A 12,523-nucleotide genomic window follows, 5' to 3' on the forward strand; every position below is an offset into this window, starting at 1 on the left:
CCTTTCAGCTTCAATAAGTCTATGACATCTTCATAAAAAAAGAAACTTGCTAAAATTGAGTATGGATGAGTGTCAAATAGAATACAGATGTATGAGAGGAAGGGAAAAGCAACCTAGGTTACAGAGAAAATCTAAGGTAGTCAGAGTGTTGCAGAGGCTGATGGCAGTCCACCGAAATCCACTCTCCTCTTTCCAACCAGAAAGCGAGACTACATTCCCAGCTTGTGTTTGACAAATAAAAATGGCAAGCAATAGGATATATTGGAGTATATGAGCAAGCCATTTGGTATAAACCTAATTCGGCCTGACCTTGTTTTTTCCAAAAGGGCCTGACTGTGGCTGTTGAGCACGCATTGCATATCTGCTTAGACATTTCCTGTGGCAAGAACAAAGGCCCTCGAGATAAAGGTGCAACTTCCCCCCACATTGGCATTTCCTTAGGGATAAGCATCTTTCCTTAGGCTAGGAACTGATTGCTGCACTCACCTTTGACCACCCAGCTCACCTGTGACCACTCAGCTGGAGACAACAGACTGCCGCCCTGCTGCGTTCACTGAGACAGAAGACCTACCTGCTGTTTCCATCAATCGCTGTGCGGACAGAGCAGTCTCGCGACTACGGTAAAAGGGACATTTCAATCCTATGGGAAACATCCTCTCTGGGGGTATATAACCACTCTGTGCACCCCACTTCTTTGGTGCCCTTTCTTCCTTTGGGAAGAAAGGCCCTGGGTTATAATCCTCAGATTTAAGCTCAGAATAAACTCACCCAAATTTTCATTTATAGATTGATTATGGATTATTTTCCTTGACAATGTCAACCACTTAACATATTTATTGGCATTTAATGTGTTTTCAGTCATTTGCTACTGTCAACAATGCCGCAACTGATAGCCTGATATACATGTCCTTGCACAGTCATTCAAATATATGTATACATTCTTAAAAGCAGAATTGCTTGCATAAAGGGTACATGCGCCTTCCAATTTTTGATATTGCCGAATTACCTTCCAAAATAGTTTTATTAAATCAATAGTGTTTTCTACTCCTAAACAACGAACAATTATTAGCAACTGCAGGTCATGTTTTTGGTGAGAGAAAGGAGATAATTCTTGATGCTTCTTAAATCAACTAAGAAAAGGACTGAAAGGAAATGAAATTGCCTAAAGAAAATGTTAATACTTTACTGGGATACATATTTAAAACAAAGGAAAACCAAGCACTATTTCTGGGAAAGAATTCAGAATCACTTTTCCACTTTCGCTAATAAAAGTTTGAGCTCATTACTAAGTGAGTTTTTCCACTCTTCAATAATTCTTTTCCTAAGTCAACCTTTTAGGAACTTACAGCCAATGGGAACAGGAGTTCAAACAAAAAGAAAGAGGAAAAACCTAAAACTCACAGTTTCTAAGGAGCACAAGATTCTTTTGTTTCTGGGCTGGGTAGTAACTTTCAACTCTTGTCGTTTTAAGGGTTTTTAGATTAAAACAGGAAAAAGTATGACTGTTTAAAGGTGGTAATTCTCTTTTGATTGTGGAAAAAAATTTCTCTGCCGTGTTTTCCCACCGATTGCGAAGTCTTCAAGGATGGGCGACGGACGGCGTTCGTACCGGCTGCCCGCCCTCCAGAGGCTTCCAGCAGACGGCCGTCGTCTCCGCTGCCGCCAGGACAGCCGCCCTCCGCGCCCCGTGGCCGCCTCTGCTCCAGACGCTGGAAACGCGCCTCCCCCGCAGCGAGCGTCCGGGGACGCAGGGGACGACGCGTGACGCCACGGGGCTGCCGCCCAATCAGACGCGGCGTCGCGGAAATTTTGACCTTTAAGGCTGCGCGGGCGTCGAGCCGGCCGGCGCTCGGCGGGATGGCGGAGGAGGCGGCGGTGGCCGTGTGCGTGCGCCTGCGGCCGCTCAACAGCAGGTAGGCCGTCGGCAGCTCGGCCGCTCGCCCTTGGTGCGCGGTCCCGGCCCAGGCGAGAGACGGGCCGGCCGGGGCTTCTCTCGACGCTGCGCAGCCGGCTCCCTGCGCGCTGGCCGCTGGCCCGGCCGCCCGGTGTCCCGGGGCGCGAGGCCCAGGCTGCTCGCTGCGCCCAGGCTTCGCTCCGGCGGCGGCTGGCTCAGCGTTCAGGACGCTGCGAGCCTGATATTCGCCCATTTGGAATTCTTTCCTTTTGGTACAGTGTAGACACTACCGTCGTTGCTCCGTGGATCTTACATTCTAGAGGAGGAGACACAGAGGTCATGAACCCTATAGAGAGAGCAGGAAGGGCAAGAAATGATGTCTGTTTGCTTCTCTAGTCTCTGCTCCTCCCTCAGAATACTAACACATTTTTGCATTTGAGAAATATGTGTTAAATGTTACTGTGTTAAATAAAGGGGAATATCAAGACGAGGACTTCCCTCTTGTCTAGGAGCTCATTATCTAATGCGTTAGAAGACAGCTCCGGAACAAAACCATCACGACACTGTGACAGGTGCTGTGACGGGCAGGTGGGGAGTGTGCCGGAGGGGTCATTAGCCCCACAGCGAGATGACAGCGTGGGAGACGGGCAGGGCTGGTGTCAGGAAAGTCCTGACACTTTTCAGGGAGAAAGAATAGTTACGTTACTTGATGGAAACGGAAGTCGGGGTATTCCAGGCACAGAGGGATTAAATCTCTTCTCTTGGGGGAACCTTCAGATAGTTGATTTGTCTTGAGTTAGGGTGTATATAGGAAGTCAGAGGAAGCAAAGGTTGAAGAGAGAAATAAACATGATCGAAGTCTCACGTGCCGTGTGTTGAGGATTTCGGATGGTTTTGAAAGATGTTAAGCAAGAAGGATAATCGGAGTTGCGTTTGAATGTATCTTTTCAGCATACAGTGCTGGGTGGGGGAAGGGCGTGAAGACCTTCCCAGGGACGCTCCGGTGAGAGGGCAGGAGGTCAGGGAAGCCCCATTGAAAAGTGGTGACCCCTTAAAGGTGGACTTTCCACATTTCTCCCAATTATAGTATAGGTCATTACCATCCTTTAAAATATTCTTCAGAAGACGAAATCTTTTAAATTATCTTTCATATAACAGACTTCAAAACTAGTTATAAAATGCACTGTTTTTATTCTTTTAGAGAAGAAGCTCTTGGAGAAGATACGCAAGTTTACTGGAAAACTGACAATAATGCTATTTATCAAGTTGATGGAAGTAAATCCTTCAATTTTGGTAAGCTTATAATAGCATCAAAAGTAAACATATTATCCTTTTCCTTTTAAGAGTACAAAAGGCTTATCCAGAATACTGGATTTGACATTAAAGATAAGACTAAGCCGTCTGTAAACTGCTTCAGTGGAAGATTTGAAAAATTGCTCATCCATCCTTTATGATAAGTAAGATAATGAATTGATGTTTAAAACACAGTTATAGTCATAATGCCTTATGACTGAAACTAACATTTTTCCTCTTATTCATTAGTGTATTTGTGGCCTAAGACTCCGTAAGCCCAAAATATGTTGCTTAATGTCAAGTCATCTTTAAGATCTTTCAGTTAGGTATATTCTTTCCACAATTATTTTCAAGAAAACTCTTTAAAGAATAAATAGTGAAGATATTCCTTCTTGGCTAGAATACAGCGGGTACCTACTGCCCCTTTTGTGGAGCTTGTCATATGGTGGGAAGAAAGACTTTAGACTACTAATTACACTTATGATGACATGGCTTTGTGGGAGTTTCTAGCAGGGGATCTAACTAGCTTAGGTACCCGGCACCTGTAGGATGAGCGAGAGCTAGCTAGGGCAAAAGGACTTGGAGGCCCTCAAGGTTGGCCAGGCTGATTTGTGTATTGATTTAGCACATTCTGTATAGTGCTGACCATGTGCCGGACACTGTTCTAAGCACCTCATATATATTAACTCATTTAATCCTCCTAACAAGCCCATGTGATAGGTACCTTCCCATTTTAATGAGGAACTGAAACGCAAATCACACAGCCAGCAAATGGAGGAGTCAGATCTGTGTTCCAGCCACACTGCCATGCTGCCACGTAGGCACCACAAAGCACAGTAAGGTCCCCTCAACAACCTTAGGAGTGAGAGTGATTAGGTTGTTGACTTAGTGTTATGCTAGAAAGCCAATATCTAAGCCTTTAGAGTAAAGATGTATAGAATAGAAAATGATTCCTGGTAAAGGACTATTTGATAGTATCAACATAAATTTTTAAAAGGTAGAACAGTATGTTCCCGAGATGATAAAACCAAGAACAAGGGATACACAGGCATTCTGACTCAAGTGCTGCAGGTTCTCAGTAGCTGTGTATGCTCACAAGGGGTTTGGACTCACCTACCTGTCTGAAGCAGCTGGTATTAAGATTTGAATCATCCTGCCATCTCTCCTTGCCCTGAACTCCTGACCCCTGGCAGCATTCAGATGGCACTTTGGTTTCCCATAGGGTTCTACCTGCAAGTGCAGATGTTGGTCATGGTGCAAGCCGTGTGAGCACTGAATTTCTCAAGACAGTTGATACATTTCCCTCCTGACTGACAAATCCATTTCTTGGGGGCTTTCTAATGTGAGCCCATCACTGAGAGAGTGGTCCATTTTTGATGCACCAACAAAGGAGAGACCACATCCTGGACTGGTGGATTCATCATGGCAAGTGCTACCTAACCCCAGCCCTCAGCAGCCAGCCAACCAGCTGTTCTCTGTAACACTTCAGCTTGGCTCGGTGCTTTTCTTCCAATTGTCTGTGTTTCTTGGTTTAGTTTGAGCCAGGCCTTCTTGCTAGATATGTTATAAACACTAAAATTTCTCAAAGAATAGTAATAGTTTGCATTTCCTAAGTATTAACCATATGTTCACAGTAATTCTCTAAGGAAGATAATATATATTCACTTTACAGGTTAGGGAAGTGAGGCACAGAGACATCATCCACGTTGCCCGAGGTCACATAGCTTGTAAGTGACAGAACCAGGATTTGCAGGCAGTCTGATTCCAGATCCCCAGGTTCAGCCACTATGCCTCACTGCCTCTTGAAAGCACATAAGATAGCTGACTTGTGTTTTTTTGTGTGAGAACCAGCACATTTTACTTTATAGAGAAGTGTATTTTCAGAGGACCAATAAGTTGAAGAAAATATTGTGAGTTAAATATTTTATCATACCATATCCTGACAATTTTATTTCTTTGGGCAGCTACTAATTCAAAGTGAAAACACAGTTGATTTGTTTAGTTTAACTTGTGTGTTTTTTTTTTTAGATCGTGTCTTTGACAGTGATGAATCTACTAAAAATGTGTATGAGGAAATCGCAGTACCAATCATAGATTCTGCCATACAAGGCTACAATGGTTTGTATCCACTGCAGAAACGTTTTATTTAGTCTTGGGTGTGTGTTCAACAGTATTGATAGTTTTACATACTCTCGATGCTTTTTCAATCTTTGTGTGTGTGTGTTTTTGTGTCCCCAGGTACTGTATTTGCCTATGGGCAGACTGCTTCAGGAAAAACATATACCATGATGGGTTCAAAAGATTATTTGGGAGTAATACCCAGGGCAATTCATGACATTTTCCAAAAAATTAAGAAGGTAAATAGCCAAATTTCCGGTACATACGGGTAAAAGCAGTCACCTCTTGTCATGGTGGAAGGAAGCAGGTTTACAGTTCTCTTTCGATTATCCACGGGGAAGGAAGAAAGGCATAGCGTACATTTGCTTTCCCCACAGCCTTGCTTTAGAGCTTAGAGTCCTTTCATTCTTTCCCTTGAATCCTGAAGCAGTGCTGCTCCTGTCACAAAGCAGGCATTGAGGAACAAGAAATCTTAACCCTGCCTTTGAGGAGCTGTCCGTGATCGTTCAGGAGCAGGAGAGGGTAGATGTGGTGAGAAGACCAGGATAGGCAACCTAATCAGTTAAGGCGGGTTTTCAATTTGTTTTTTCCTTACTGTTTTAATGATTTTTAATGTTCTTATTTGAATTGAACATCTGTTTGTAGGGTTTTATTTTAAGCTTAGAGAGTTGGACTGGGCACCCTCTTCTTCGAATTTTATGATGCCATACTTTTCATTATTTCTGAAACAATGCTTTTATATTTCTTTTTTTTTTTTAAAGATTTTATTTTTTCCTTTTTCTCCCCAAAGCCCCCCGGTACATAGTTGTGTATTCTTCGTTGTGGGTTCTTCTAGTTGTGGCATGTGGGATGCTGCCTCAGCGTGGTCTGATGAGCAGTGCCATGTCCGCGCCCAGGATTCGAACTAACGAAACACTGGGCCGCCTGCAGCGGAGCACGCGAACTTAACCACTCAGCCACGGGGCCAGCCCCAATGCTTTTATATTTTTGTGTTTACTTTTGTCAATATAGAACCATAGGATTTTTTTTGTTTGTTTTACAAAGATAACTTCTCAAAGAATATTTTAATGTTTATTATGAGCACATCAACATTCAGTATTAGGTTTTCATAACTGGGTGATCTCTGATGTTTTTACATATGTTTTCCCCTAGTTTCCTGATAGGGAATTTCTCTTACGTGTGTCCTACATGGAGATATACAATGAAACCATTACAGACTTACTCTGTGACACTCAAAAAATGAAGCCTTTGATAATTCGGGAAGACTTCAATGTGAGTAACAGTGGCTCAAACAATACAGTTACTTATTGGGATTATAGTTCATGAACATTAACCTTTACTTTCCATTATTTTTTAAAATGTCTCCTGTTTCTGTGATTTGTTTTTTGTTTTCTTTCTTAAATGTTTATGAGATCATCTTTTAAGTGATGTGTATCATTTTGAAATGTTGACAGTTGTAATATTTTTGTGTAAGGGCCTCAAAAGAACAAGATGGAAGTATCAGGTTAGAATTTGGTGTGCTTTTGTATAGGATATAAATTGTAAATATCATAGATTTACTTCTTATTTTTATACAGAGTAATATTCTCCATTTTCTACTTTTAACTTCTACAAATTAATTCTGTAATAGTTTGCACCTTCTCTTGAGATGCACACTTTTAAGTGACTTCTATTTCTCTACTCTTCCCATCATTAACCTTGTTTCAGAGGAATGTATATGTGGCTGATCTCACAGAAGAAGTTGTTTATACACCAGAAATGGCTTTGAAGTGGATCACAAAGGGAGAAAGTAAGACTTTATGCTGTATTTCCTCAAAACACTTGTAGAATAGTAAAAACTATTCACTTGAATGTATTTAGGCTTCAAATCACACTTTTCACTTTTAAGCTACAGTAAAAGTTAATGTTTTTCTTTGGATTTTAATATATGCCGCTGAAATATGACTCATTTTTACAGAGAACGGACACTATGGAATCACAAAGATGAATCAAAGGAGCAGTCGTTCTCATACCATTTTTAGGATGGTGGGTAATTCTCTCTCTACTTGGTCTTTCCAATTAAGAAGACACTAATTTTTCTACAAGTTGCCTTTTCTGTCTAGATTTTGGAAAGTAGAGAGAAAGGTGAACCCTCTAATTGTGAAGGATCTGTCAAGGTGTCCCATTTGGTGAGTATTGGTAAACCCTGCTAATGTACTCTATGGGCCAAAGCAAAATTTAATTCAGCTGCTGGATGTTTGGTTTCATAAGAACTGTTAACTAAATAGGGAAAAACATCTATAAATTGGTAGTTTATTCTTATCGGTAGCATGAGATAACTAGTTAAAATATAGGAAAAATTCGGGGGTCTTTCTTCCTGTTATGTTATGGCTGCCATCTCCTAAAATTTAGATGTAATGGTTGTAGGAGTTGAGGCCTTTCCTAACCAGTAACGAAAGAGGATTTGGGTTTTTTTTTCCAATCTACATTTAAAACTTAAAGTAATCTTGGAATTTGGTGATTTTTTTTTAACTTAGTCTCAGCCAGTAGAATTGAGACTTGTGAGATCAACAGAAACCTAGATGGGATGGTTAAAAAATAAATCACATATTCAAGTTCGTTCTTAAGTACAATAAAAAAATACGTTTTATATTATGAGCACAATGTTTTATGGTTTTTATTTTTTTAATGAAAAAAAATTACATTTATTTAACCGATGGAAATGTTGCCACTGTTGACGATGTATTCAAAGTATGCATTCTGTAGATGGCACTCTCTTTGGTTTACAGCACAGGCCTTCCCATGCATCCTCCAAGTTGTGTTGGATCATATGCTGATTCACCCAGAGTTTCTTTTTGTTTTCAAATGGAGTGTTTCTTCCAATAAACTTTATTTTTCCCCCAAGGTAGTTTCTTTCTTTCTTTTTCTTTTTTCTTACTGTTCTGTTGGACATGCGTGTCAGTGAAAGCAAATTAAAATGAATTGAGGGGGTTTGCGGCATTCTACAGATCTGAAGAATTTATTGCAACAGGAGAAACCATTGTGGTCTTTCTTATCATTTAATTTTAACAGTCCGTAGATACTGGGACTTTTTGTTCCCCCTTAATTGCAAGTTTTCTCCCAAATGGTGGGTTGAATTTATTTATTTATTTATTTATTTTTTATTGAGTTAATGATAGGTTACAATCTTGTGAAATTTCAGTTGTACATTACTGTTTGTCATTCGTGTTGTAGGTGCACCACTTCACCCTTTGTGCCCACCCCCCACCCCCCCTTTCCCCTGGTGGCCACTAATCTGGTCTCTTTGTCTACATTTTTAAATTCCTCATGTGAGTGGAGTGAATCAGAGATTATCCTTCTCTAACTGGCTTATTTCACTTAACATAATTCCCTCAAGGTCCATTCATGTTGTTGCAAATGGGATGATTTTGTTCTGTTTTGCATCTGAGTAGTATTCCATTGTATATATATATACCACATCTTCTTTATCCATTCATCTGTTGATGGGCACTTAGGTTGCTTCCATATCTTGGCTATTGTAAATAATGCTGCAGTGAACATTGGGGTGCATAGGACTTTTGGAATTGCTGACTTCAAGCTCTTTGGATAGATATCCAGTAGTGGAATGGCTGGATCGTATGGTAGTTCTATTTGTAATTTTTTGAGGAATCTCCATACTGTTTTCCATAGTGGCTGCACTAGTTTGCATTCCCCCCAGCAGTGTATGAGGGTTCCATTCTCTCCACAACCTCTCCAACATTTGTTAATATTAGATTTAGATATTTTTGTCATTCTAATGGGTGTAAGGTGATATCTTAGTGTAGTTTTGATTTGCATTTCCCTGATGATCAGTGATGATGAGCATCTTTTCATGTGCCTATTGGCCATCCGTATATCTTCTTTGGAGAAATGTCTGTTCATGTCTCCAGCCCATTTTTTGATCGGGTTGTTTGATTTTTTGTTGTTGAGTTGTGAGAGTTCTTTATATATTATGGATATTAAGCCTTTGTCAGGTATATGACTTGCAAATATTTTTTCCCAGTTAGTGGGTTGTTTTTTTGTTTCAATCCTGTTTTCATTTGCCTTGAAGAAGCTCTTTAGTCTAATGAAGTCCCATTTGTTTATTCTTTCTATTGTTTCCCTTCTCTGAGTAGACATGGTGTCCGAAAAGATCCTTTTAATACTGATGTCAAAGAGCGTACTGCCTACGTTTTCTTCCAGAAGCCTTCTGGTTTCAGGTGTCACCTTTAGGTCTTTGATCCATTTTGAGTTTATTTTGGTGAATGGTGAAAAAGAATGGTCAATTTTCATTCTTTTACATATGGCTTTCCAGTTTTCCCAGCACCATTTGTTGAAAAGACTTTCTTTTCTCCATTGTATGCACTCTGCTCCTTTGTCGAAGATAAGCTGTCCATAGGTGTATGGTTTTATTTCTGGGCTTTCAATTCTGTTCCATTGATCTGTGCACCTGTTTTTGTACCAGTACCATGCTGTTTTGATTACTGTAGCTTTGTGGTAAGTTTTGAAGTCAGGGATTGTAATGCCTCCCGTTTTGTTCTTTTTTCTCAGGATTGCTTGAGCAATTTGGGGTCTTTTGTTGCCCCATATAAATTTTAGGATTCTTTGTTCTAATTCTGTAAAGAATGTCATTGGGATTCTGATTGGGATGGTGTTGAATCTGTAGATTGCTTTAGGTAGAACGGACATTCTAACGATGTTTATTCTTCCAATCCATGTACATGGAATGTCTTTCCATCTCCTTATGTCGTCATCCAATTCTCTCAAAAAGGCCTTGTAATTTTCATTATATAGGTCCTTCACTTCCTTAGTTAAATTTACCCTAAGGTATTTTATTCTTTTTGTTGCTTTTGTGAATGGTATTGTGTTCTTGAGTTCTTTTTCTGTTAGTTCGTTGTTAGAATATGGAAATGCTACTGATTTATGCAAATTGGTTTTATACCCTGCAACTTTGCTGTAGTTGTTGATTACTTCTAAGAGTTTTCCAATGGATTCTTTGGGGTTTTCTATATATAAGATCATGTCATCTGCAAACAGCGAGAGTTTCACTTCTTCCCTCCCTATTTGGATTCCTTTTATTCCTTTGTCTTGCCTGATTGCTCTGGCCAGGACTTCCAGTACTGTGTTAAATAAGTGTGTACAGTACTGTGTTAAATAAGTGATGATACATGTCTCGTCCTGTTTTCATGGGGATGTTGCTCAGTTTTTGCCCATTGAGTATGATGTTGGCTGTGGGTTTGTCATATATGGCCTTTATTATGTTGAGATAGTTCCCTTCTATGCCCATTTTGTTCAGAGTTTTTATCATAAATGGCTGTTGGATCTTGTCAAATGCCTTCTCTGCATCTATTGAGATGATCATGTGGTTTTTATTCCTCAGTTTGTTGATGTGGTGTATCACGTTGATTGATTTGCGGATGTTGAACCATCCCTGTGTCCCTGGTATGAATCCCACCTGATCATGATGTATGATCCTTTTGATGAATTGCTGAATTCGGGTTGCCAAAATTTTGTTTAGAATTTTTGCATCTATGTTCATCAGTGATATTGGCCTGCAGTTCTCTTTTTTCGTGGTGTCCTTGTCAGGCTTTGGTATCAGCGTGATATTGGCCTCATAGAATGTGTTAGGAAGTGTTCCATCCTCCCTAATTTTTTGGAATAGCTTGAAAAGGATAGGTATTAAATCCTCTCTGAAAGTTTGGTAGAATTCCCCAGGAAAGCCATCTGGTCCTGGGGTTTTATTCTTTGGGATGTTTTTGATTGCTGTTTCAATCTCTTGCCTTGTGATTGGTCTGTTCAAATTGTCTGCTTCTTCTTGAGTGAGCTTTGGGAGATTGTAGGAGTCTAAGAATTTATCCATTTCCTCTAGGTTATCCATTCTGTTAGCATAGAGTTTTTCATAGTATTCTCTTATAATCCGTTGTATTTCTGCAGAGTCTGTTGTTATTTCTCCTCTTTCATTTCTGCTTTTGTTTATTTGAGCTTTCTCCCGTTTTTTATTTGTAAGTCTGGCTAGGGGTTTGTCAATTTTATTTATCTTCTCAAAGAACCAACTCTTTGTTTCGTTGATCCTTTCTACTGCCTTTTTTGTTTCAATAGTATTTATTTCTGCTCTGATTTTTATTATTTCTCTCCTTCTGCTGACTTTGGGCTTTGTTTGTTCTTCTTTCTCTAGTTCAGTTAGGTGTAGTTTAAGATTGCTTATTTGGGATTTTTCTTGTTTGTTAAGATGTGCCTGTATTGCAGTGAATTTTCCTCTTAACACAGCTTTTGCTGTATCCCATATGAGTTTGTATGGCATGTTATCATTTTCATTTGTTTCTAGGTATTTTTTCTTCTTTAATTTCTTCAACGATCCATTGCTTGTTCAGTAGTGTATTGTTTAGGCTCCACATCTTTGTGCCTTTCTCAGCTTTTTTCTTCTAATTAATTTCTAGCCTTATAGCATTATGATCGGAGAAGATGCTTGTTATTATTTCAATTTTTTTTAAATTTGTAGAGGCTTGCCTTGTTTGGCAACATATGGTCTATCCTTGAGAATATTCCATTTGCACTTGAGAAGAATGTGTATTCTGCTGTTTTAGGATGAAGTGATCTATATATGTCTATTAAGCCCAATTGTTTTTTCATTTAGCTCCACTATTTCCTTGTTGATTTTCTGTCTGGATGATCTGTCCATTGATGTGAGTGGGGTGTTGAGGTCCCCTACTATTATTGTGTTGTTTTTAACATCTTCCTTTAGGTCTGTTAATAGTTGCTTTATGAATCTTGGTGCTCCTGTGTTGGGTGCATAGATATTTATAAGTGTTATTTCTTCTTCATGAAGTGTCCCTTTGATCATTATATATTGTCCCTCTGTGTCTCTCTTTACCTGTCTTATTTTGAAATCTGCTTTGTCTGATATAGGAATTGTAGCACCTGGTTTTTTTTTGCTTGCTATTAGCTTGAAGTATTGTCCTCCACCCTTTCACTCTGAACCTGTGTTTGTCCTTGAGGCTGAGGTGTGTTTCCTGGAGGCAACAAATTGTTGGATCTTGTTCTTTAATTCATTTTGCCACTCTGTGTCTTTTTATTGGAGAGTTCAGTCCATTTACATTGAGAGTGATTATTGATTCATGTGGACTTAATGCTGTCAATCTGTTGCTCGTTATCTGGTTTTCCTGTGTTTGTCTTCCTGTGTGCTTTAGCCTACCCATTTAATACTGCACTTTCTTATGCTGG

General features: G+C 39.8%; 1 pseudogene; it reads left to right on the plus strand.

The window, feature by feature from the left end:
• The first annotated feature begins 1,834 nt into the window (after positions 1-1,834).
• LOC139043194 (centromere-associated protein E-like) overlaps positions 1,835-12,523 on the plus strand; it is a 73,323-nt pseudogene continuing 62,634 nt past the window's right edge.

Source organism: Equus asinus, unplaced genomic scaffold (assembly GCF_041296235.1).
Source record: "Equus asinus isolate D_3611 breed Donkey unplaced genomic scaffold, EquAss-T2T_v2 contig_193, whole genome shotgun sequence".
In the NCBI taxonomy this organism is placed as follows: domain Eukaryota; kingdom Metazoa; phylum Chordata; class Mammalia; order Perissodactyla; family Equidae; genus Equus; species Equus asinus.